Raw genomic sequence first — 27,125 nt, forward strand, 5'->3', positions numbered from 1 at the left:
TGCTGCTCCTTCTTTTCATATCTATTTAATTTTACATATTTATCAGGCATTATTTGTTACTCTGAGGACTATGGGCGGTGAACCTTTCTGTCTGACATGGCTGGAAATGGCACAGCGGTAATTGTCAAAAGCCAAAGCTAGAGAAGTGCATATCGCAGTGTGTATGTGTGTGTGTGTGTAAAGGAAAGGAGAGGAGGAGAGAGAAAACGAAAGGGTGGGGAGGTGCAGTGAGAAACAGGGAGGGTGTATGTGTGAGGGAGGGGTAAGGCGAGAGAGAGAGAGCGAGAGCGAGAGACAGCAGGAGAACGAGCGGCTCGCCTCATTCCGCTGCTTTCTCAGCATCTATTCTGTGAGAGTCTATTCTGGAGAGGAGAGCGCTACCGAACAGGCGAATAGGAGAAGGAAAAGAGGACAAAATCCACTGATGAGGGAGCATATCGAGGAAAAGAACACAATCTAGTCTCACTGGCATGTGTTATCACCATCTATAGCTTTGGTGGAGGTCTGTGAAAGTTTCCATCCTGGGGGGACACCCTCCCCTTGTTGTGGGGACGACCAGCGGATGCTGAATTTCATTCCTGAAGGCAGGGGGAGAGCTGTGAGGACCGGCTGGATTCACTTGCATTGGAGCTGGTAGTGCGCACCAGAAGAGATCCTACAGTCTCTCGTTCTCCCTTGTCTCTCATAAACGCATTTTCCAGTAGAATACCTAACATTGTTTAGCTCTGCCAAGGTGGAATATCAGGGAGAACCAGCCCAAAAGAAATTAATCTAAACCAAGGAACTAAAGGGTAATGGATTATGCACAAATTCACTGAAGGACATCCTGCTCACAAAAAGTAAGTTCAAATCAGAAAAGGCTTTTTATTGGTTTCTGATTTTAAAAGACTTGTGGGATTTTTGCCCTTGTTGTGGAGCAGAACCAATCGTATCTCATGACAGCTTGGGGACTATAGGATTCTGGATAGTATTTCAAGGTAAGAAAACATCCGTGGCTTCTTTTATATTAAAAGCACCCTTCAGGTTTTCTGTGAAAGGGGCAGATTAGGCAGGCGAAAAGCTCAGCATGAAATATGCAGTGACGTGGGAAAGAGAAAGCACTATGAAAAAGACGGATCTTGTCTTTCATTGTATTTAATCAGTTTTACAGAAAGTGCAAAGTTAGAAAAAATGTACAACTACACAATGAGAAGCCCTGTGGCTTTCAGAGAACAAGATTGCTTTTTGTGACGGCTGTGAAAGACTACTCCCCTCTGCAGAGAAGAATGTGTCTATGTGTATCTGCATACTTGTGCATGTGTGTTTGCTGAGAGGGAAGATGCCTGCCTGCAAAGCAATTCATGCTTTACTTCCTTGCTATATATTGGTTATCACCAGGGGAGGCTGCAAGTGGAAGGGGCATAATTGCAGTGGTTGTTTGTTCGCATCTTTGCAACACCTAGTATCAGTGAGAAGGGAATTACTTTTGTACAGTAGCTGTATTTTATTCATAATGGTGAGGGCCTCAGCATTTTAAAGGCTGCCTTATTCCTTTTATCTGGCCACAGATAAGTGATTCTGTCTGGTATTACACCAGCTCAGATGCTCTACATCACACTTTCACCTTCAGCTTCTATGTATTTCTGAATCTGTTCTAGCAATGCACTTTTGTGTCTCTTTGCTTTTCCCCCAAATGTGAAAGTGATGATAAAGTGTTTTTCTGTTGATGCTCTAACTTTCTTTTTTTTTCCAGATGAAAATTTAGACTCTTTCATTAGGCGGTGTAGGGTCTGACAGAGAGATGATCATATATGCTTTTTCTTTATTGGAAAGACTGAATCTGCTGCCCTCTTGATCAATACCAGCCAAGTGCATGGCTATCTCCTTTTGTAAGGCAACGGTTGAAATATTTATTGCTTGAGCATCCTGTCGGTTCTCTGAAATATTTAAAATAATTGAATAATGAATAGCCTGTCTAAGCTGTCAAAGCCCAGTTTTTGGCCTGGGCAGATGATTATAATGCCATCTCCTCATGTAACATGCCAAACAGTGACCATTAAATGCCTTTGCCTCTGGATATAAAAATTTCACAAGAAGTGTTTCTCCTCTTTCAAAACATCCACTGGGGGGGAGTGGAGCCTGATGGGAAGTTGATGACAGCTCCTGTGTATCTGCTATTGACTGCCAATATTGGCTAAAACCTCCAATTGTTCCAGTGAATGTATAGTGTGTTTGTAAGAAACTGCTCTATTGAGTGTTCTATTGAAATCGTATTTAGCGTTCATTATGCATGATGTGTGTTTGTTTACTCTTTAAAGATATGCGACCCTGTTATCTGTTCTCCCTGCTCTATTCATTTAACCCAGTGATCTATATCTGCACTATTTGTTTGTTCAATATGCAGCGTCGTGTGTACATATGTGTGTAAGAGAAGGCGTATAAATGAAACGAGTTTTTGTGTGTATCTGGTATCTGTGTGGGTGTGTATTTGTCCAGAGCTCTGAGCTTCATCCCTTTTGATGTTTTATTGAGTGTTAACCATAGTAGGGCTGACGCATTCCCTCTGATATGGAGTAGCATGGTTAAAGGAACACACAGACACTGACTTTGCTCACCTTTGTATTTTCTTTAACTCTGAATTAGCAATGCTATGTCTGCCTCTTTTGGCCCTTTAGAATTGGGAAATGATTTGGTCCAGGTTGGTTCTGTATGCAGGAAGTGTGAAGGTCTGAGGATGCATGTCTGGATGTAAGCTAGTAGGGTGTATGTGCGCTGTGGGTATACAGCCTGTATGGTCAGATGAAAGTGCCTGCTTGTGAATTTAGAGTCCGTTGAGGGGCTAGTATAGAGTCAGTCTTTCCTCTATTGCTGATTCTAGCAAATGAGTCAAAGACAAGGCCCTCCATTTGCAGTGATAATATGTATCCTCTGAATCACGGGATGGACGCAGCAGAAGGACAGAGCCCTCTTCTACACTGTGATTATCCAGCGTTGCTGACAGCACAGAGACAACAAGGAAACAATGTTAATGGCAAAAATGTTGGGGTTTTGATTTATTACTCACAGAAAGACAGCTTATATCAGTATGCATACACGCTGGTAGGCAGCTGATATCTGACACACCTGCTTCCAAATACAATAAATCATTTGCAATCATGTGCATGTGTCAGTCAGATCACATTATAAAATTGTCAAATCATGTTTAATATCTTAATATATATGTTTTTGACTGCTAGTAGTACAGTAGCTTTTACACTGAATATTTTACTTAAGTTTAATAATTAAGGTTCATTAAGATGAATACTGCATGAATATCTATATTATATATTGATAAACCTTTTTAAATTAAAGCATGCCCTGGTCATGTTGCCAATTCTTTGCAGATAAATAAGGTTTAGGCAGAGTAACCATTCTAGTCACTGTGATAGTGAAAATGAACCTTTTTAGAATTCAAAAATGCTAAAATGTCGAATCCCAAATTTCCCTTTTGAAAGAAAGGTTTTTATTATTTTAATATTAGAAAAATATCCTGCATACCAAAATGGCAAAATTAAAAGTGATGGAAAAAAGGTAAAAATAATAACTTGCACTGCGACTTGTATAGTATCAATTAGATGTTGTCTGTATTGTTGGTATTGTGAGAGAACAGATGCATAGCAAGCATTATTAAAAACAAGATTTGTACCCAGAAGCAGCATATTTTTAGCCTGTCCATTAAGGACATGGGAGAAAAATCAATGATCACAGACTGAAACACTGGGTTTCAAATTTAACTTTTTCTTCTATGACCTCTGAATACAGTTGGAAATATGCACTTTGTAAATAACAAAATAAGTTGGGTTTTTCCAGATTTGTTTCAACTAATTTATCCATAGATTTATTTATTATCACTAATGTTGGTAGATTTGCCTTGGTCACATTTGTAGCACATATTGTGCAGGCCCACCCCCCACATTTTATTGCAAGCTGATATGCGTTTAATGGTTGATTGCAGTCAGAAAAACATTAACATAGTCATGTTAGCCCCACATCTGTAGCATATGCACCACCAGCTCTGAAACCAGCTTTTAGAGAGGTATGGTCAAGACCAAAGCATGAGAGGATATGGATGATCTGCTGTGAGCTCCTTTGAATCCCTGATGAAGCGAAACACAATATGCTCGAACAGCTGGGTCATTTATGGAAAATGCCTACTCATCACAGTCCCCTCAAAGGAGGGGAAAATAATTCAGCTTTAATAGTGTTTGCCTCAGAGAAAAAAAAAACATATCTTGAATGACTTAGTTCATTACATTGACAGCTTGTTTATTTAAAAAAAAGAAGAAAAAGGAAAAAATAATGGAAGGTATATGGACAAACAGCTTACTGTTTAAACTGTACTTAATATTCTAATTAAAAGTAGAAAAGTAATACTAATGTTGTCAATGCTCAAGTGTGCTGAGCAAATGCTTGACAATAAGAGGAGACTGTGTGTTTCATTTGTTGCATTTCTTAAACAAAACAAAAAATCTTTAACATATACTTAAAAATACAGTAAGTGTATAGCTGCAGTTTGGTGATAAATGCTTGGCATTTGTTTTCTTTTGAGTTTATAATGTGCTAAGTGACTGCTGGTGGCAGTGTAGCCCTTTAGGGATAGTGTAACAGTGAAGGGGCTGAAGGCAGTCTGATGCAAGAGAACTGATCTCCAAACAGCCTCCACTGACAGTGACCTTGCTGTATGTGTCAGTTTGAAGAATGACCTTCCTGGACAATCTGCCGTGGGCAATGTATGTCGTATTACTTTTGGAAAGTCTCTTTTTGTGTGTTGTTGACAAGGAGCATTAGCAAGGGTCAAGGGTGATGTAGCTGGCTAAGAATTGGGGGCAGAGGATGTCGCACCGATGTGGCATTTAAGATAAAATAAAGGGGAAAAATATTTTGGGCTAGTTCCATGACCAAAGTGATGAAATTGGTGTCTTTTTGTTACATAACATCTTTGGGCATAATGTTTTACACTGACCCCATTTTGTAATAAAAGGAGTTGTGTCTCAGTATGTGTCACTAAGACACATGTAATTCATCTAGTAGCTATCTACCCAATAAGTGATTTATGGTGCAAACATACAAACACACCAACCAAAGCACTTAAGCGCCATTACTGACCAGTGTTGTTTTTTTAAGCTAATTAAGAATCATTAAATATTCACACAGTAGAACAACCTGCCTATATCCTAATGGCACACGAAGATGGATACTAGTTCTCTTTTTAGCAAGGTCACCGTTGGAACTATCCATTTTGTATTTTGCCTCCATCAGCCAATTTAGGATGTCCTTACAGTGACTTTGCCCCCCTTCATCCTTTCTTTGCACCCTCAGTTTTCAGGTCTGAAATAGGGTATTTAGAGTATTGACCACTTTGCTTTTTAGATGTGTAACACCCGTCCCACGTTCTATTGAGAGGGGCCCTGGGTTCCTGTTGTTACTTTCCTACTGATACTCCCTTTTTAATGCTTATGGTATAATATATGCAATAAAACTACACTATATGGAAATAAATCACACACAAGCAGGTTAATTATAAAGTTAACTCCACTTTAGTGAATGCTTAATTAACAACACAAAAGAAAATAAGTAAAATCAATAAAGTTTGTTAAACAATGGTAAGGTATCTACATCAACAGAAACAAAATAATCAAATAATATTGTGGGCCCACACGCACTCTCACCAACACACACACACCTCAAGTGCTACAGTCTTTCTGCTAGCAAACCCCTCGTTGCAGGCCTGAATCGTGGCTCGGGTGCGTTGGGACCTAAAACAATATGGTCGCTTCACTTGTTGCCAAGCAGTAAAAATAAAAAGCACGTGCAAACAACAGTACTCACACCTCCAGGCAGTTCAAGGGGATAGCGGGGAAACTGGGTCACGGCTACCAGCAGGCCGCGGCAGCAGCACTCACAGTCGTCCTTTCCACGTGCTCCCAAGTGAACACATAACTTCAGCACACCAGCAGAAAGGACCTCTCTGACACGCCAGCAAGACGTCCGTCTCCTCCTACTGAATCACACAACCTCGCTAAATGCCAGTTCACATGCGATAACATTCAATCTTAGCATTAGCTTAATAAATAAAAACAGAGCAGAACAAGAACTTAGCGAATATGCTAGGCTACGTTAGCAGTTGTGCTAGCGGCTAATCGCGGTTAGCAGTTCGCCCGTTTTACACAATAACATTGGGTACAAGTGTCAGACAAAATTCACATTTACCTCACAGTAGGGTACAACAGTTCTCGACTCCAGTTAACTATCCGTCAGCCCGAAAATACTTCTGTCGCCCTTCTATGAACTCTGCGTTCACTCGACACTGTTCCGCTCTCGTCTCTCTCGCTTCCTGCAGAGTGCACACGGCTCCCCACTTACTCCCACCCCTCTACCTGAGACTACTTCAGGGTTCACTGGAGCTGTAGTACATATCAATACCATATCAAAAATAATGACATAAACCTCAAAATACAAATAAAAAGGTTGTGCATTTAACTGACACACATCACATACTTTGCAGGCATTTGTATACATTCTTGAACACATTAAACATTTGCAATTAACTATCAATATTAATGAACAAATTTAAATAATGAGCTACTTGAGCTACTTATATAGCCAGGGCTACAGATGACAACAAAAATGCTTCGTCCCTCCTACCAAAGTGAATCCATATTCTTTCCTTTTGTGTTTATAGCCCCATTGAAAGATATATTCGCATAACAGATTATTAGTTTATTGTAAAGATAAGAAAAAAGATTTATTCTGCAAGTGCAAATTGTGTAAAATATATTCAGCACAAGTCTTATTGTAAAAATAACAAAAACAGAAACCTGCATTCGACAAAACCAAAAATCACTTATGCATTTAAAAGTGGCAGTAAATGATAATAGGGAGCTGTTTAAATTGTATTTTTAAACTGTGAGCTGCCAGGCTTTTGCCCAGAAAGGTTAGGTCATTACGTGCATAACAATATGCGCACTAATGCTTCACAGTTTGATCGGGATATGTCAGAGTGGAGTCTTTTCATTGTAACAATAGTGAAAATGTCAGGACATGGATGCTTTTATGCCTCTGAGGAGACTGTGGACTCTTCAACAGTACTTGTGTTTCTTACACTGGACAAGCTCCCATAACCCCGTTTTTACCAGAGTATGTAAGGCTCTCAGCAGGACAGTCGACCAGTGCTTGTTAGGGCAGGTCCTGGATCCTTGTCTCCCTTGGGCTTACAGCTGATATAGAACAAAGTACAGCTCTGATATTTGTTAGTTTCTAATGCTTTAAGGAGTCTGTGGAGAGGAGGATCCCCTATACACCTTAACACACCTTAAAATCTGGCTAAGAGCTTTTTTTGTGCTCTAGGCTTACAGAAGGGTTTGCTGAGTCTTGTGAATGACTTGTGGTTTCTTGTTTGAAGTAAAATGTTACACTTAGTGAGTGCAGTTTAAAGCTGAAACAAAGAATAAAAAAAAAAAAACGAATGTAATATGAATCCACAAAAGAGTTATTGGCACAAATATAGTTGTTAATAGTTTCTATAATTCTTGGTCATGTGTTTTATTGGGTTTCAGAAACTAATGTCCATACAGACCATTTAATTGCTACAAAAAACACAAAAAAGCCCCAAAATGATGAGATCGATTCATGTAAGGCACAAAGGTCTCATATTACACCTGCCCTGTTCTATTAAGATAGTGACAGTTGGCTGCTGTCCAATAAGCACAACGACCCAATTTCATAATAACCCTGCTCCTGAACTCCCAGAGACTGCAGTTACCTCCTGCTCCATTTCAGACTGTTACGTAAAGTGCCAATAAATCAGGATGGTCCTGTGATTCATTGTTCCCCGTTTAATTTATTCCATTCTTTTTCTCATATTTGTAAAAACTAAGACAGCTTTAGTTAGTTGAGAGTTGTGAGAACCTTTGTCATGCTGTGACTCTTGGGAGGGATGGAAAACACAGTAAATAGATACGAATTACTCCTGTCCCAGCTTCTCTCCCTCTTTCTTATTTCTCTGGTTCCCTCTATTCTTTTTCCCAGCTGACTCAGTGTGTTACCAGAGGTTTGACTGTCCAGTGGAAGCTCTGGATATTTCTGAGTGTTTGAGAGAGCTGGATAGAGTTACTGAAGGCTGTACATAATCGCCTCCCTGCTGAGTGTCCTTTCATGTACAGAGGGTTGCTGTCTGGTGAATCAGTTACTTGTCTCGTGCAAATGTAGTAGACTCATATATATGAGTATTGATTTCAGGTTAAATGCTATATAACTTTACTAAGATGGCCACTGTTTCAACATGTATATATAGACCCATATCTGTTCATTTATTGTACAATTTTAGATCTAGAGATTTAGAATTTTAGATATTTTTGAGAAACTACATCCTGCGAAATATCAAGCTGCTATGAAATGAGAGCAAATGAGAATCTTTGTTTTTACTTAAATTTGTTATCTGTTTTTAGAGTGACATTCTCTGTGAAAACATTGCTTGCCCACTAATGGCTTTATTTACATAATGATTCATCATATTGAAGATGTCCCTCTGCTCTCATATTTGAATGCGTGTTGTCGTTAGGAACTAATTTTTTTGTGTCATTCTCAAGATTTGTACGTGTTCTTAAAACATAAATATAACGGCTTAATAAATAAGAATGTGCCAGTCTGACTTTTTGGTCTATGATCATGTTTAGTGTCTTTGGATATCATCCGATATAAATTAGTTATCTTACATTAATAACCTGTAAAGAAGAGAATGCGAATGATTGTATTTCTGTATATTTCAAAATTAGAAGTAAACACTGTTTGGCATGTATTAATCAATCCAAAAGCATGGCACTAAAAAAATTTAATACAATAAAAAAAAGCACCCCAATCATGGAGGAAGAGGTCTTGAGAGAAATTTTGTTGTTCATGAACCCATCGATTCCATCTAAAGAGCTTGATCGGTGTCTGAATGGTTTAATGAATAAGAAATGCATGTGAATCATATGTACTTTTCAGTAAAACCTGTGGGAATTTTTGATATATTTGACAGCCATCATTCCCCAAACTGAAAATGGAATTTTTATAGAGCAGCGTTCTATCCCGTCAGTCAATTCCATAACTTGTGGAATCAACTGAATGCTGGTGGCTCTAATTTACTAGTTGCCATGTTACTTCCAGCATGCTTACACCTTTAAGGGATTGTACTAAAAATATATGTACACATTTGCAGTACCGTACTCTACTCTGTGTAAACTAATGCTGTGACGTTTGCAAGTATTTCAGATGCAGCAAATGTGGCCCTGCCAGTGTGTTTCCCTCCCTCTCTGCACAGATTATTTTTGGTCTTCCGCTTGTCTCATCAGATGTGTGACTTGAAATGTTCTTCCTTTATCGACTATGGCCAGCGAGGCATTTAGAGTGTGCTGTAAGCGTGATTGGCTTGAAACTAACTTTGACTGCAACAAAGCACTACAGTTTATTGAGACCCATCAGAGCCACAGGAGTGACCAATCTGGTAAGTGAGTGGGTGAACGAGACACTCAGGGTACCTCTCCAGGCTTCCTGTCGGTCATGACTGGTGAGCTGGGAGTGGGACTGAAAGTTGAGATGTGCAAGGGGACAGAAGGAATGAGTGAGTGGGTGACTGGAAGAGCGAGAGAGTCAACTAGGCTACCTCTGGGTATGACTGAATAAGAGATTTGTATCTCAGTCACACGACGTATTGGTCTTTCTTAGCTTACTTCCTATTACTGGTGGTGAACAAGCTTCTTGAACAAATCAGAACAAATTTTCAGGTAAACAGAATCAAAACTACTTCCTTCCAAAAAGAAAGCTTTCCCATCACTGGTAGAATGGTAGTATAAACAGGTACATGTGCTATATTGCATGTCCAAACATTCAGGGTGTTGAAAATACAAGACAAATAAATAAAAAATGATGAATGTGTGCAACACAGTAAATGCACATGTCCTGAAAAACACTTCACACACAGGGATTTCAGCTTTCCTGACATGTTAGATATTGCAGGGATTTTTCTTTGATAAGCTGGGAATTAAAGCTCCAAATTTAAATATTGACCTTTACTTCCAAGTTTACAAGAGCCACTGCTATTGTCAACACGTGTAATTTCCGGCCTTGGATGTTAGCATGCTTTCTGTGAATTACAAATCAATGAACATAAATTAGTGTAAAATCCTCCAGCACTTAGGGCTTTGCTTGCAATGAAAGACTGAATAGGAGGGAAAAAGGGGCACCTCAGGGGATGTTTGGCTGTCCAACTCTGGGTCTGCTGGTCACAGCCAGGCGCTTATCCATACATATACACAGAGTCAGGGGGCTTATAGCACTGGCTCTGAAAAGAAGTGTGTCTTTGGCTGTGTGTGAATGTGGGAGTTAGCTTTCTTTAGCTTCAGGCTGTTTCAGGAATAGTTTACAGCCTACATACTGAGAAGCTTAGATGTTGTTGCATGATAAATGATGTTGAATTAAAAATCCCAATATTTCTGTGTATGTTTATGTAACACTTACACTGACTGTTCAAAATACTGACTTTTTGTTAAAAACAAAAAACAGTAAGGTGTAGTTGTAGGGTTCTAATAGCATTCTATCAAGACGTATAACAACGTACATAAGCTCAGTTCAGTATAAACCTGGTAGCACTGGCATATTATTACTGCCATTGAGTGGATAATGTTGTCTTCAATGCTGTACTTTTAATGGGTGAGTTTTAAAGGCTTGTTTGTAGCCACATTGTTGTGAGGCTACCTGTCAGTTTTGACTAATTTAAAGTGAGGGTTTTAGAGTTAATCTGCTTGAAATACCCAGTCTGATCTGCAGGAGACTGGGAAACTATGTAGCATGTGTTATGATCAGAAGTGATTGTAACAGGTTTTATTGTCATCTTGGAACTAAATTCACCATGTGCAGGAGGAAACAGAGCTGCCACAGATGATGAGCTGTGTCCTCAGTGCTGTCAAAAAGACAGAAGGGCTGTGTTACTGTGTGGATTTTTTATTGTTGAATTGGCACTACTGGTTTAATTATCATGGTAGTATTGAAGTCATTGTCAATATGCTGCTCTTCTTTTATTGGACATTTCCCACGATTTCTTTTGTACTTTACAGAAAATTGCACAGTCATTGTGCAGAATTTGAGAGCTTTATTTGCTTCAGTGAAATTATGGCCAATTAGGCATGTTTGAATATTTTTAAAAAAGTTTTTTCTTGTTCAAGCATATTGAACAAGAATTGTAAAATTATAAATATCATATTAACTGCTTAACCAATATGGCTTTAAAAGAACAGCTTTTAGTAATGATGTGACCAACACTTATTGTACCAGTATAATACTGTGTGACTTTTCTATCTTTAATACCTCAGAGGTTAGAGTGTTACAGGTACAGTAAGCAACTCAGTTTGGCCTTCTTGGATTTCCAGCACAAATATAGCCAGAGCTATTTGTTTTTTGTTTTCTCTTTGTGAAGTTGCATGTCAGTGTAAGGTGATGAAAACTCTTGTTTTAGTAATATACCTTATAATCCCCAACAATGTTTTATATTAGTAGCACACATAAAAGTGAGGTTGTATTGACTTTAAGATAACTACACTAAACTAATCTTCTAAAAATTTCACTCAAGCCTAATTCATGCAAACACAAACACGCACAGAGAAATTTAAATAATTTAAACGCTATCAGCATTCTAAGATGCATTATTTCAAGAGCACTCAACAGAAAGTAATTGAATTATCGTACATGGTTGCGTCAGGAAGCTTGTTCAACTTGTTTGTGTTGCTTGCAAGAGAAAGTGCTTAGCTTCTTTCAGCTAATTAGCAACTGAATGACCTTAGACACTAAAAATGCTAAAACAAATTTACTACATTTATTGTTTCATGTTTTGCAATTTAGATAGATACAAAGTGAAAGCAGAACTACATAAATGTTCCACATGAGCTAAACAGCTAGATTGCACAGTTTGATTGCACAATTACTTTTTTTGCTCTACAGGAAGAAAAAGAAGGAGGTTTAACCGCTTACTGGAAGGACATACGATCGGCTTGTTGGGTTGTTGAAAGCACTTTCTGTGCTCGTAGTAATGATGACATGGCACCCTGTGTACAGTAGGATTGAGGAGTACATTAACTTGACAATTACCTTTCCTTTAGGAGATGAAAGCCCTCTATCATGGTTTTGTGGGCCTTTAGTCTTCAGGGTTGCCCATATACTCAGCGGCACTGGTTTCCTCTCTTCCGGTGTGACACCCATCTCATCCCATTACCGTTTGTGACTTGCTACTGTCGGGAGAAAAAAGAACATAAATAATGTATTCCTCGGGTGTATCCACCCCCAGATCAATGGCAATTCAGAGACCATCTACAAAGACGGTTGGCTCAAGGCCATATTTGATCACTTCCACTGTGCACGATCACTGCTCCCTTTTTTGTCAGCCCGCTGAGACTCAATTATTTCCAAGTGTTTGTAAGCTATTGTTGAAAGAACACGAAGTGAATATTTAAAGTTGGTGAGGGGAAGAGAAATCTTTGATGAGACATGAAAACAGCAGATGGGAGGGTAATAGTGAACTGTTTAACGGAAAGAGTGGAGGAGAAAAAGAAAGAGGAGAATGGAAAATGATGCGATACTGTATCGTATTCCTCATTGGGATTCTGGGAAGAGAGTTGTATGCATGACAGCAGGCTAGCCTCTGCTGTGTTCATGCAATATAACAGACAAAAAGAAGAAATTACAGAGCACTTGATCACTGAAGGAAGCAGTGCAGGTCATAGCATTCAATCAGTAGTAAATGGAGTGCAACTTGTATGATTTCTCCTACTTAGAAAGGACATAAACAGTTTTTGGCATGGTTCAGTATTATTTCTAAGCTGAACCAGAGGGTATGCCACTAGTTTCAGGAAAGAAAGAAATAGATTTCCAAATAATCCCCAAGGTGTTTGTGGTTATAAATTAATATCTTGAAGAAGATGATGCAGATTTGTGTTACAAGGAACAACAGACAGAAAAGTTTTCCTGCCATGAACGCGCAGATTTATTTTTCCTATCATATCCCTTGCTGGGCTTTTTCCTTCATAACCCAGATGGCTGGGCCCATAGCCTGAGATTTTCAGCACAAGAAGAATGTATTTATTTTTTCTTTAATTTCAAACAGTGTGAAATCTTCAGCAAGAATTGATGGTACAGATTGGCTGATACTCTGACTGTGCCACGGATAATGAGTGTTTGTGTGAAGGGCAAGTCACACACCAAAATTAGATCAAAGGTCTGCACTCCATAGGCATCAAACGGTGGGTAGAAGTCATGCTCCAGTACGGGTAGTGCCATTCCTATTCAGTTACTCTGATGTTATACCACTGGTAATGACTGGATATGCTTAAAGAAACGGCTTTTGATGTTTGGTTCCCGAGTGAACATATCTTGGTTTTATCAGTCTAATTTACATTCCAGACAGTATTTGAGGGAGTTGAACTGTGTAGGTAATCATCCAACTCTTGCAGTGCAAGCACTGATCAGTCTTTGTCCAGTGCCATTAGACAAAGACTTCACTGTGTTGTTTTAGCTTCCAATACCTCCACCTGCCACGCATTGTGCCAAGCATGTCCTGAGCCAAATATCTGGGTTTCTCCTTCTGTGGTGTGTGTGTGTGTGTGTGTGTGTGTCTGGTTTTATTAGACATGGAGTGATTTTTGTGTGGAAAATAATGCTAATACACTAGCATCATGGAGACAGAACACACTGAGAGTTCTGAGTTCTTTGTTCATTGATGTGGTGCCGTTGAGCAAAGACCTTATGATGGCGTCACACATTCAATGCACTCACATGGGCCAGCTTATATGGCCCACACTCACCACCTATTGTATAAGGAGTCACCAACTATTAATCCTCTTTATGTGGCAAATGTGGAGTGATTCTAATTACAAGGTGATGAAGTGATTAGCCTTTTGGCTAAGCCAGTAAAACAAACTGGCTTTACTAGGAGTTTTGCTGATGTATGAGTGTTTTGTAGGTTGCTCATTGGGTCTACACCTTCAATACTTTTGTATTTTGTTCAATGCATCTGCATGAGTTTAAGTCACTTCTAATAGTTTTTACTTTTGTGATAACAACTTGCATTAAATCCTTCCTTCTCATTAGCACTTGGCATTATTGTTGAAGCTACTACATAGTAAAGATGATGGAAATACATATCTTTCTCTGTATTAAATTTGAGATCTGCTCCTACACAACCCTTACTGTTCATTTGAATAATCATTTGTTTGGTTTTTATACCAGCAAGATCTAGAGTACACTGTAGCAAAGATTTTTGTGCAGTAAGGTACCACTTTGAGTGCATTATTATCCTGTTAATTCTGATGCCTTTGAGGAAAAAAATAATATCAACATACTGCTGCTCTCTGGGTTTTTCAACTGAATAAAAGTTTCTGTTGCACATTAAAACTTTATCTCTGATCTGGTGTGTTATTTCTTTATTTTAAAGGGTTGCAAAGAATAAATGGCTCTGAAGTAAAGTGTGGGGTGCTTCTGTGGATAGGATTTAGGGAAAACATGTTCAATTCAGTAGCTATGGAGGGGTTGTTTCACTAATATAATAGTTATTTGTTAATTTGGTCTTTTTTTGTGTGTCAGTTAGTTTATTTATTAAATCCAAACTCTTTTAGGTTTTACACAATTTATTTAGCATTACTGTTACACATTGTCTAATTATATCTTTTGACATATATGTCTGTAATATCAACAATAAAAACTGATGGAGATGTTAGTAGTGTGCGCACACTGTATACTGTATAACTAAGACTGGGATCATGTTGTCTCAAAAAAAGAACAAGATGAAATTCTGCACACAGTGTTGCTGAGAGTTTGAGTATGTGAGCTCTAGGCTGAGCACTGAGTGTATACCCTTGGGTTTCAAGACACTGCTCTAAAGATCCTTTGTGAGTTGTATTAGAGACTGTCTGACCCTCTAAAGCAAGAACTCTGATCTCTCAGCTGCTGTGGGAGGTGGTGACATTTGGGTAGTCCCAACCTCATCAACCCTGTTTTTAAAATTAGAAAAAAAAAATCAATTATAATAAAAATGAGAAAAGTATATAACTTGCCCTGCTCACCATCAGCAAGGCTTAAAGAATAATTTATGAAGTTATATGTTCACTCAACTTTTACATACCAGAGTCAGTAAATTGCCATCCTTGTTTTATGTCTAACTTTGCTCTAAGGTAACATCTTAGGACATTGCATGTGTTACAGTAACTTTATCTTTTTTATATACAGGCTGTGCTTTTCCATGATCTAATATTCCCATGCTGATTTTCTAGATTTAAATATAATGAATTCTAACTATAATTAGACAAGTACTTCATTTCATATATATTGTCATTCAATCAGGAAAGTGTTATACTAGACTCCAATATTCTCAACATCCAGTTATCCAATGTATTTCCTCAGATGATCACAGACATAAACAGGAAGAGAGATAATTGCATTTGGGTTAAATAGAGGATTGTTTAAATGTAGACAGTGCCTGTTATTTATTTATTTATTTATTTTTTCCTCTGACTCATCATCTGAGATGAGTTCTTGCGGTTATTTACCAGAAATGAGTCAGCAAATGTAACCATTTCCTTCTTTATAGTAACATGCAGGCATAAGGATGCACTGAGTGCTTCTAGAGTCTATCATCATGATGGACACGATATCAATATAGTTTCCAAATGGTCCATTCAGATGTTTTAGAAATATATCAGAGGAAGTGTGGGTAGTGTGGATTCCTGTTATTATGCAGTCCTACTAGCTCTGTCTATATCTTGCATGTCAAGCGAGAGGAAAAATATTAACTTGCAATGCAGTTGCAAGTGTTAATACCTTAATATAGATAAATCACAAAGCCATGATTATAGGTTTTATGAAAATTCATATTACAGACTCGAAACACTCTATCGCTTCTGCTTACCAAATTCAAAAAATTAAATAACATTAACATGATTTATGGAAGGTTAAATATGTTTTCTTTCCTTTCAATGTAAGGTCCCTATAAAAATGTCTTTTCTTATTCATAATGTTGATGCAAATCAATTTATTGTAATGGCAGTAACAAATGCGCTATTTGTCTACCAACCTACCAACACTTCAGTAAGAGAATGTGAAAATACTGCCTCACGTGCCTTAAGTATAGGTTCAAATAAAAGTCAAAATCTAGAGGGAGGTGACCAAGAAGGCAATGTGTTGTGACTGAGCAAATTGAGCCACATGAGAGAATACACTACATGACAGTCAGCAGTTTTAATAAGGATGTTCTCACTGACAGTAAGCTTTAATGAGCAAGGTGAACCAAGCCATTTTTAATGAAAAAAAACCTGAATGTTTTCCTTTATCTCAGCAGGTTTTGCAGGATCTAAGCACAATGGTGCGTTTTAGTAGGACTCTGTAGGACACTATTAAAAATAATATATTACAGAGAATATTGACGCTTAACAAGCAAAAACTGTGGAAACACTGTTTTACATTTTGTAAAGTCGTCCATAGCGCTTTATGTAATAACACACTTCAAGTCACTAAGTAATGTTTGAATTAAGAGCTTATACAATTCTCCAAATATATCAATGCTGCTACTAAGAACAGCAAATTATCTCTCACTCAAAGCAAATGTGGGTTTATTATAACAAAAGACTTAAACACATGGGCAGTGATGATGGAGGATTAGTTAACTCAAGGATATTAATTGCTTCTCATTGCTGGCTTTTCTTTGACTGTGATATTTCAGACTTAGATCCTTATCCAATGACCATAGTCCTTACCTTTTATTTCTCTTTGGTAAGCATGCTGGCCTACAGAATTTGCAGTTATGTTTTCCGCTCAATTTCGTCTGAACTACATATGAAAATCTAATTTAATAAGAGATATGTGTACTTTATAATCCAGTAATATTGGATATATGCACCGAACTAAATAGTATATGATTATATAATTAACAGATTTTTAGGCTGTGTAGTCGGCTCTATTTTCGTAATGACGTATTATCAGTAACTGGCAGTAAATTACTGGTGCTCCTCCAAAGGTAGATGATGGGTGTTGACAATAACTATACTGTGATTTTGGTGAACTTTTGATTACATTTAAAGTATATAAGAAATGAGATTTTAACACTGCCATCTCCACGCCTTCTCACTTTTTATATGTTAAGCAATAGAGTTAACAGTTTAAATAGAATTGAATTTAAATGAAAAATGATATGCCTATATTCAAGTTTTATTTTTTATTTGGTTTTTCTTGTTGCTTGTTTTAAAGTCCCTGCACAAGAGTTCAGTGTGACCTGGTCTTAGCCTTGACTCAAGCTATCGTTTTGAGCCATTACTTGGTGGATTTGGCAGTGTTTTAAGGATCATCCATTGTGAAAGGTTCACTTATGGTTCAAATTCATCTTTTGGACAGATGGTCTCAAATTACCTTCAAGCACTCTTTGATATCATGGAGAATTCACAGATGAATCATTTACTGCAAGCTGCCAGTCCCCGAGGCTGCAAAGCAACCCCAAACCTTTCCTTTTTCACCACTAAACTTCATAGTTGATATGACATTCATGGTCTATGCCCAGCATATCTACTGTTACTGTGGCCAAACAAGTTCTATCTTTGATGCATCTGTCCGTAGCACATTATGCCATGAGGCCTCTGGCCAGATGCTTAAACTGTTTGCAGATTCTCGAGTAAATCTATAAAGATTCCTTCCTTTAGATTTATGTACTTGTGTTCACAAATCATCTTCTTTTATTTATATGATCAAAAACAGTATAAATATACTGTATTTACTTCCACTCACATCTTTAGGCAGGAATAAATGTTGACAGAATAATAAACCATACTATAGTAGTAGTAGTACTACTACTACTACTAATAATAATAATAAGAAGAAGAAGAAGAAGAAGAAGATCTGATCTTTGCCTTATTTGCTGTACAGCATATTATTTAATAAAGACTACCTCTGTGCTAATTATCTGGTTGGAAAAGGCTTTTCCCTGACATGCTTCCCATGCAGGTCAAAATTGTGCAAACTTTGCTGTTTGTAGAGATATGCATTTTGACAAAAATAATTACAGTAATGTGATGGGCTTTGCATCAAATACTCCAGTCTTGGGCGAATGTTGGACTCCTTTGAATAATATTTTGTGAATGTTTCCAGATTCTTAGTCATCTAAACATTATTTTTTATTACTTTAAAGTTATTTCTAGACAACAGCATGGTAGAACTACACACTTAAGAAGCAAAGTGAATGCCAAACATCAGTTAGAGGTTTACATTAAAGAAGACTGGTTGCACCTGTCTCTGCTGAATAGTTTTAATCATAAAGCCTTATGTGGAGCACACAATTCTATTTTTATGGACTTAAAGATACGAATGAATGTGAGTCTAATGATGTCATTTTTATATATTGAAATATGTTGAGAAATAAACAGCATCCCCAGGGGGCAGAGTGGGTCATGTGTAGCTCACAAGACCCCTCGATACAGACACACACCAGCTTAAAGACAGCAAACTGTAGCATTGGAGTTGCATAAGTGTTGAATGCAAGCAGATGGAGAACAAAGATGGGAAGTGTCAGATTTTGCAGTGGACTTGTCACGGTTGGCAGAGGTAAACGTGCAAATGGGTTCCTTTAAAGAGTCCTCTTGTGCTGATTAACAACATTCAGCATCATCGTTGTTAATCATCAAAGTTCATAGTCAATATGTTTTCTCCATCAATGTTTCTATTGCCTGTAGATTTGATCGACAATTGGCACAAGCCATTTACATTTATTACAAAATAAAATGTTAATATTAGGGATTTTCTTTGCAACCTATCTTATTTAGAAAAGTGAATCACACTTTATTGCTGCTTAAATATGAGGCATGCATAACAATCCATATAGAAAATACCTTAATGGTTTGCCAAGTGTGGCTAATGTTAGTAGTGCTAGCACCAGCAGCCTTCATGTCCATGTATCTGTACTGAATGTGGTTAGGCATAAGTAGTTATGCCATTTTATTCTGTCACAGTTAAAAGAATCAAATTTATTTTCATTTTCTGCATCAAAATACAGACAAATAAACTGTTATAACAATATTTTTATCTATCATACTGTTCTCATACAACATTCGGGCACAGAGAGATGGGAAGCTGCCATCAGATAGGTCTGCTGGATGGCAGTAAAGCATATTTGACTCAGCATTTTACTCAAGCTTTAAATTAAATATGAATAATTTGTTTATCTAACTAATATTACTTATTTGAACTGGCTGAGAGTAGCTACATTTAGTCATGTGGTTGATGAATCACACCATTCCACAGATAAAACAAAAAAAAAGAAAAACGAAATGATCTCCACTTGGACATGCCTGTTCTATGATCCATTATAGACCTGCGCATGGGCTTGCAATCCAAGCCACACTGATTGATAGAGTAATGGGGAGGATAAAAGTGGTGCAGTCTACAGCGTGGATACGAACTCTACTTTTATTTTTATTGCACAAAAAGATGAGACTGTGATGGTAAAGTCGAAACTGCATCTGGACAGAAACATCTGCATTATGTTGCTAACACAACTTTGGCTATTTGCAAGCATCTGCACAGACAGCATGTTAACTCTAAGTTAGCCAAGAAGCCAGAGTTATGATAAAGCTGAGTGGGATTTGTGTTGTTGTGTCAAACTGTAGAAAGTAATGTTCTCCTGGAAGTAATTAAGTAACGTACTACATTACTTTACTTAAGTATTTTGTGTAATATGTGTAATACATTGCTTTTTTGAGTAACGAACCTAACATTTACAGTAAAGTGAGGAAATACCTCCACAGTGCACAAACATTTGACCACACAGCATGCAGTTAATTTGCACAAATGTGATATCTTTGATATGCTGCTTAGTAACTAGCGACTCAAAGTGGAGTCGATGAGAACCAAATGAGAATCAATAACAGAATCGATAATGGAATCATAATTACTAAATTCTTATCAGTTCCTATCCCTACGTGTTCATTACAGTAGAGCTAGTACACTACATCTCATTGGATGTTTACTATGTGGGTACAGTGCAAAGACAGTATCTTTACAACTGTCTTCTCCTCATTTAAAATCTGCTGAAGTTGCATAATTAACAAACTGTAATTTGTTGAAATAACTGTTAATTTTGCTTTAACTGCTATGTTTGGCTTATTAGCATCTTAGGGATCCTGTCTGTCCTGTCTGTGGTGTTAGGTAGTCACCAAGTGATAAAGTAGTGACTGTGCACAAAGCTGCCTGGTGTGCACTCAGTCGTACCAAGAAGCTAATGCATGTCAAGAGTACAGAAACAACAGAACCTATCTAATTAGCTGTGCAACAGAGCAGCAGCTCAATAAATGCCTTTTGTAAGACTGGACAGCAGTTACAGCGAAAAACCTAATGGTTCAATGAGAGTGAGTGATTTTGGATCTTGAGTCTTTGGCAATCAAATCTTTACTATAGAGGGATCTGAGAAGCACAGAGTAGAATATAAGAGTTACCATAACCGACCACATTATGGATCCAGTCTGCCTTCCAGTGGTTTAATATTACACAGTAAGTGAGTTCAGTTGCTAGTCTACCTAAGTCTGTGCTATTCATAGGAAGACTAAGAAAGTTGGAATAAATATCCTCAGTATCCTATCCTTTGTCTCTTTGAAAAATCTGCACTTTTGCATTGATTTACATGTTACAGCCCCGTTTCCCCCCAAAACTCATTGTTACTTAATTCAGATTTTCAAGATCCACTTTTCTTGGAAAGTGGATCTTGTTTTGTTTTTTTGTTTGTTTGTTTTGTTTTTTACATACAGTTTTAACCTGTTTTTTGTACATCTCTGATTGCAGTGATGAATGCTGCTCACTGACAATAGTTTTGAGAAGTGCTCTCAAGCCTATAGAGCTCCAAGATCACAGACATTCAGTATCAGTTTTTGTCCTTGTCCCTTTCACACAAATATTTCTCTGAAGTCTTTGACTATTTTAATTACGTTATGTACTGCATGATGATGAATTCCCTCAATTATTTACAATTTCATCTTAAGAAATGCTTTACTTAAATTGTTGAACTGTTTGCCCCATTCAGCCGTTGACAGTGGTTAACCCATACCCATCTTTACCTCTGAAAGACTGTGCCCATCTGGACTATTCAATATATATATTCATTAGTTGTGGTTATGAAAGCATATAAAATAATGTTATAATCACACTTAACTGTAAGTAAATATATGTTTTATTTAGATTTTCAAATAGTTGCATTCTGTTTTTATTTAGATTTTAACAGCACACAATTGTTTTCCAGCAGGTGGGTTGTGAATAATCCTATTTGTTGCTGACTTTGCTTACTTGCATTTCAAGGCATATATGAAGAATATGGCATTCTGGTTGTAGAATTACATCTGTTCATAGTTGAAAAGCAGTTTTTCAACAAATTAATTCAACACCTGAAGTTTAACAACAGTTGAATGCTGCTCTATCATCTCAGGCATAGATAATAGATAAGGGTTGCCATCATCAACTTTTATTGATGAGCTGTGATTTTCACAGAAGAATATATAATATTTTATGTGAAACTTTTTAACTTAAGAACGGTACATATGCATCTGAAGGTAAATAAACCTCCATCCATCCACTTCTGGGGTCAGTGGGTGGGGGTGGGTCAGGCTGGGGGCTGGAGCCTATCCCAGCTGTCTTAGGGCAAGAGGCAGTTTACCTGGACACCCTGGACAGTTTACCAGTCTGTCGCAGGGCTAACACACATAGACGCAGACAACCATTCGCACTCACATTCACACCTATGGGCAATTTAGAGTTTCCAATTAACCTATCCCCACTAGATGCATGTCTGTGGACTGTGGGAGGAAGCCGGAGTACCCGGAGAGAAGCTACGTAAACATGGAGAGAACATGCAAACTCCACACAGAAAGACCCCGGCCTGATGGTGGATTTGAACTCAGAGCCTTCTTGCTGTGAGGCAACAGTACTAACCACCGTGCCACCCTAAATAAAATATGCCAATAAACCTATATATTTTATTTATGTTATTTTATTTATAAAATAACACAGACTTCATCTAAGTCCATCAATTCACATGTATGGGCTTGCCATATGGCTTGAGACAACTACATCCACCAAACATACTTTAAAAAGGTTCAGTTTGGCAAAAGATAACAACTGGTTGATACGATTGGCATCTTACCATGAACACTGACCTTCAGTTATCACCATGGTTGTTAGACTGTGGTTCTACTGCACTTTGTTGCCATTTAAGAATAAATTTTAAATGATTTTTTTTAGTACAATGATGTAATATAAATGATATAGTACATAAAGACAGAAAAATTAAAGGAATCTAAAATGGAATAGTAAGCAAGACAGTCTTGGTGGACACCATTTATTTCAGTAGATTTCCATAACTAGCTTGTGTTTATTCAGTTTTTATTCTGTATGGAATAGCAATACAGCCATCATAGTGATTTTTATTTATTCATAAAAATTGTGCACAGTTCATTGATTTACTGCTCATTGCCTTAGGCCTGTCTCTTTCACACAACAGTTTTCTTCTATTTTCCTGTGTCTGATAATCTGTGATAGGTTGTGAATTAAAAAAAAAAAAAAGTTGTCATTTCTAACATTCAGAATTTCAAATTGCTATAAGCATTTTCTCTCCCTTTTCTATACTGGATACTGGAAAATAATATCATTACCATTTCGATTCAAATTAGTTCATTTTGAGTCAAAGTAACTGTTTGTGACAGATATAGTAAAATGATCTCCACATCTCTGAGGTACTCTATTTATTCAAGAATGGAAAAAATCAGAGTAGTGCTGTGGTATGACTAAAAATTTGTATGTTTACAGTGCAAATCAAAAGACTGTGACATCCATGTGTATGACTTGGTATGCTCTCTGTGGAGGAGCTAAGCAATGCCCACAATAACACTTTGAAACAGAGAGTAGGTGAAAAAGATTATGCATGCCATTGGTTAAAGCAAAACAAATTAACAACTATTAAAAAATAAAACCTTCACGCACAGCTCATTTTAAGCAGAATTTCTTCTGGTGCATCTCTGGTCCATCTTCATACTTTCCTGTTCACTCTTGTGCTACCTAGCTTGCTAGACGTATCTGGTTTGCTCTTTAGTTGTAATTGACCTGGTTCTTGGGTATCTGTTGCTTATAGTGTTCCCTTCTCAAGTAAATTTTACCCAGCTTTCTATGTGGAAAAAATTGTTAATAATTTACACTTTGCAAATGTTCAAGTCACTGGTACTGTGATATATGGAAACAAATCTTTTTAAAGGAAACTTAAACCAGCACTTGGTAACATTTAACCATCAAAATCTAACCAGTTATTTCAAGACCAATTAAATTTTTGTGCCAAATTTGAGGAAACAGTGAGCCAAACACATAAAGCCTCTGACCATAGTTGTCTTTGTTTAATACCCACACTTTCTGATTACAGGAACTGTGAAAAATAAGTTATCATCTTTTTCAGATGCTGTCCATAAAGTGGTCCACTTAACAAGACTACAATTATAGATGTTTTAAGGCTGTTAAACCCCTCACTACACACTTTATACACTTTTCTCGGACAGGCATTAACATTTTCACATTTTTCTCTCTTGTTTAAACATTCTCAAAGTTCAAACCTTCGTAGAAAAATAAGTCCATAGAATGAAACCAGAGCTCAAAACCTGTTTTCAGGCCCAAACATTTGTTTGAGAAATAAAAATATGAACATTTTCCTATAAATAATAATGATAATAATAACTAACAAATTTAATTTCACTTTGATGGTGCAAAACATTTCAACGACATTGTTGGGTTTGTTGGGGAGAGAACTTGCAAACATAAAGTACAGCACTTTAGAGTCACACTGCGAGCGATTGAAGACACAGAACAATGCGCCGTTAAAAAAACAGAAAAAAAGCATGCAAAATTGTGCTAAGAAAAATCTGCGACACTGCGAGGCCGCGAAAGGTGAACCGCGTTATAACGAGGGACCACTGTATAAGGCTGATGTGGTGTCTCAGATTCTTACAGTTCTTTCTGTCCTTAACTCATTACCCTATACTGAGTTTTAAAAATATTCAGATCCACAAGCAGCAGATATCAGTCTGCTCAATGATCTACACTGTAGCTTCGAGTGCTGACAGAAAGACAAAATACAACATTTTAGATATGCTTACTCATAAATGTGCATCAGACTGTCCAGGTGTGACCACTATGAAAGGAAGAGCTTACACGTTGAAGGAGGATGAGAAATACATGTCACAATGAGAGCCTTTAAGTCATCACTCCATCATCACGTAAAAATGTTAATCAGGTTGGAGTAGTAGGCAGGATATTGTGCAGGGGAGGTGGTGTGGCAGAGGTGACAGAAGGCTTTCTGTCTCTGACAAGGCCTTTGCAAAATCTCTTGGGCAGCTTGGCTGTGGGCATAGTTTAGCTCCAGGCTTCTTCTCTGTTTTTCTCGGTTCCATAAATAACAAGGGGCAGACGGAGGCAAAGACAATGAGCAAGTGAGGACAATGTGGCAAGGAGGCTGAGCGCCTGAAAAAGAAACAGACAGTTAGTTGTCCTGAAGACAAAAAGAACCAAACAGTGATTTGTTGTTCAGAACAGAGGCAGATTGGGGATGAATAGTAGCATAACATTGGGAGAACAAAAAAGCAAAACACTGCAGAAGAGAGATAAGGTTCACCCTACAAAGGTATGGGGGAAAAGGCAAGATGCTCTTTCTCACCCTGAGAAATGCTTTAAGGAAATGTACTTGCTACTGGACTGCAATTAATGCTGTACTGTGCAAGGAATGATTCAGTGTACTGAAACGTAGAATAATTACATACTGTATTATCATATATTAAATACATTTTTAATCTTAGCGTAGTATACCAGTCTTAGTGAGTCAGTTAGTAACATGGACACTGTCCCCCATACATATAGTGTGATTAACTATGTTTCACTTGGTGCTGTAGGTTATTTTACTGTGGGAATGTTTAGCTTCTTTATATATTCTGTTGACATTTCAATAATAAGTGAATACGCTAGCGAAGTAAAAAGGAAAGCATATTGTAATATTGTAGATAGGAGTAAATAGAACCCCAGTCATCAGGCACTTTACATACTACTTTCTATAAATTTTAACCAGGATTTCTCTTTTTATTGTGTATATAATGGTCACCCTGACCTGTAAGAAGGTCAGACTTTTCCACAGGTCGCCATAGGGGAAGCTGAACGGTAGTTTGCATGGTAAAGTGGCACTGCGTTACTTCTACAGCTTCTGCACAAGGATATTGCTAGTTCTGTTTGGGACAATGGACAAATGAGGGCTGAGTAGAATAAAGGTAAAGCAGACTCACCATGCATATACATGTATAAAGTCATTTGCTGTCCTACAGCAATGGCATTTCACCATATATGGAATTTGTTAAGTGCAAGGCTTAACTGTGCATTAACATAATTAACTATTTTGCTAATTATGTCACAATATTTTTTTTGTTTTGTTTTTAAGTCGTACTAAATACCATTAGACTGGATCATTTTCTACAATGTTACTGCGCAGTAATTTGAAGAGGTGTTACGATTACTCTGTTTTGCATTAACACTGAAATATCTTTTATCTTTTAAACATCAGGTTCAGTTCATAGTGCACACTAGCAGTCACTAGATCACATAATAGCCTCAAAAATGCTAAAATGGTTGATGTTTAAACTAAAGGATGCCATAATCATGTAATTGTTAACATGCTGCCACAAGTAGTGAGCAAGACCATTTTTAAAAAAAAAAAAAAAACCCAAAACAAACAAAAAAACGTGCTTGCTTAGCTTCATTACCAAAGTCTATGGCTTTCTATCTTTAAAAGACCAGGACCCACGTTTAATTCCAATTTTCTTCCAGTAATGATGGTTGTTTCTCTCTCCAGCAGCCATTTTCTGTGATTCTGCTGGTTACGACTGTCTATCTTGAGATTCAACGGCTACAGCCACAGCATCCTCCATTTTTTGCATAAACAGCTGGAGGCCACCAAATCTGAATACTGCCCTGTAAGGCTCAGGGACAACAAACAAATAATTGTCATATTGCTAGTGTAACAGTGTAAAAGGACTGCTTTTTGAATTTCCTGTTCCTTTCATTTACAGAGATTAGGAGGGCACCCTTGGGACCATTGTTGTATATGGACATAATGCCTGAGTACACTGTATCATTCTACTTTTCAACTCCTTGGGGTCAAGAATTTTGTTTTGGTGGCTGACGTATGTAATATATTAGTATATATTAATAATAATTATAGTCTTGACAAGTCTAATGGGGTAATCGTGCGGATTATCAGTATGTCTCCCTTAATTTTTAAGTAGATTAAAAAAAATACCACTTCACAACAACTGATACATATTGGAAGATGCTTTCTATTCTCTTAACTCAGCATTTTGTCCCAAGTCTTCTCAGTTCTAGTTTAGTCATTGAATTCTCCCTCAAATTCGTGAGGAATGGTGATAGACAGCAGCTAATGTTTGACTGCACGTGGAGACGAGCTATTCCGTTCAGCACACTTAGGAAATGAGGAAAGCGTGTTAGTTCAAAATCGAATCATTTATACAGGAAATTGTAAAACCAAAGGTGTTTGAGTGTAGCATTGGGCAGCATGGTAGTATGGTGGTTAACCGTACTACCATCAGGCAGGGGTCTTTCTGTGTGGAATTTGTATGTTCCCTCCATGTTTGCATGGGTTCTGTCCGGGTATTCTGGCTTCCTCCCACAGTCCACAGACATGCAATTGTCTGGAAACACTAAATTGCCACATAGGTGTGAATGTGACTCTTGTCTATGTGTTAGACTGGCGACCTGTCCAGGGTGTACTTTGTCTCTTGCCTTAAGACAGCTGGGATAGGCTGCAGTGCCCCCTGCGACTCTGAAAAGGATACGCGGAAGTGAATGGATGTATGTTTGAATGGAAAAGCGCTTTAGCAGTTGTACTTGAGCTGCTAGTGGTTTGTGGTCTAGCTACATTGCCATCACAGTCTGACTCTAGTAGTACTCCTTTTATTTATTCATGGTGGTGTCATGGCCTTTTGAGTTCTTGGCTTGATTTCTTATGATTCCATTTCCTGTCATCT

The 27,125-nt window shown here is 37.7% G+C and overlaps 1 protein-coding gene across 2 annotated transcripts in view; it reads left to right on the plus strand.

Moving 5' to 3' along the window:
* Positions 1 to 295: 295 nt before the first annotated feature.
* The window catches only part of lingo2 (leucine rich repeat and Ig domain containing 2), a 202,242-nt gene continuing 175,412 nt past the window's right edge, over positions 296 to 27,125 (plus strand). The window contains exon 1 of one of the 2 annotated variants that reach the window (XM_084907545.1): positions 296 to 977. The gene's annotated coding sequence lies outside the window, so the exon portion shown is untranslated. The remainder of the gene's footprint in view (positions 978 to 27,125) is intronic. The other variant, XM_084907554.1, reaches the window with a different exon arrangement.

The sequence above is a fragment of the Perissodus microlepis genome, chromosome 2 (assembly GCF_051167445.1).
Source record: "Perissodus microlepis isolate ML-2025 ecotype Zambia chromosome 2, ASM5116744v1, whole genome shotgun sequence".
Classification (NCBI taxonomy): domain Eukaryota; kingdom Metazoa; phylum Chordata; class Actinopteri; order Cichliformes; family Cichlidae; genus Perissodus; species Perissodus microlepis.